Raw genomic sequence first — 1,035 nt, forward strand, 5'->3', positions numbered from 1 at the left:
GTGCACCTCTAACCTGGCCGGCACTTTATCGTTACGTTTTGTGCATAACCTAGGGACGTGGTGTAAGTTTCATGATTTTTATGTTTGATTCGGTTTATTATGATTGAAAACTACGCTACGTCCCAGAAATTTGAACTCGACTACTTCCTCCATGTGGCGCCAAAAGCTACTGGGCAACGCCTAGCTAATGCCCCATTTGTACTTCAATTTGCATAATCAATTTTGAAAAATACGCTAAGTCCCAGAAATCTGAACTCGAATACTTTTGCCACGTGGCGCAAAAAAGCTACTGAGAAACGCCTAGCCTTTTACCCATTTATAATTTAGTTTTCGTTATTAGTTTTGAACAATACGCAAAGTTCCAAGAATCTGAACTCGAATACTTTTTACATGTGCCGCCAAAAGCTACTGAGCAACGCCTAGGTTGATACATTTTTGGTACATGGAGTGTATGCATGCAGGATTACTGCCGTGCTGGACCGAAAAATTGAACTTGCTACTAGAACGTAAAGTAATTCCCCTAGATAGGTGCTTTTGCATACCTCTGATCGACCACCATGCAACACGCGTAGCGACACGCGTAGCTAGGCTTGCCCAACCAAATTTCCTACTATAGCACCAAATTGCACACTTTCAGGGGTATAATTTGGTACCGTGTACCGTGCATGGTACAAGTATCAGCAGCTCGTGCAATTTATTTTGCATCGTGTTGCGGTTGCTGGTGCGTCGGGATAGGAGTATTTCGAGACTTTCGCCAAGCGTTGGTGCCATTTGGGGGATAATTAATGTTCTAGCCACAATAAACGTGCCACATAATGCCAATAAGGAAAAAGCCGTTTTCTAGGGACTTCCAGTCAAAATGTTTGCCATCAGCGCTTTCCTGTCGAGTTCAGGATCTGGGACTTAGCGTTTTTTTTTCACGATCCAATCCAACGACCAGATCGTGAATAAACAATTCATACAACAGTGCATCCCTTTAGAGAAGGAAAAAGCCGAATTCTAGGGAGCTCCAGTCCAAAAGGTTGTCATCAGCGC

The sequence above is a fragment of the Anopheles gambiae genome (genome assembly GCF_943734735.2).
Source record: "Anopheles gambiae chromosome X unlocalized genomic scaffold, idAnoGambNW_F1_1 X_unloc_160, whole genome shotgun sequence".
NCBI classification, from domain to species: Eukaryota; Metazoa; Arthropoda; class Insecta; order Diptera; family Culicidae; genus Anopheles; species Anopheles gambiae.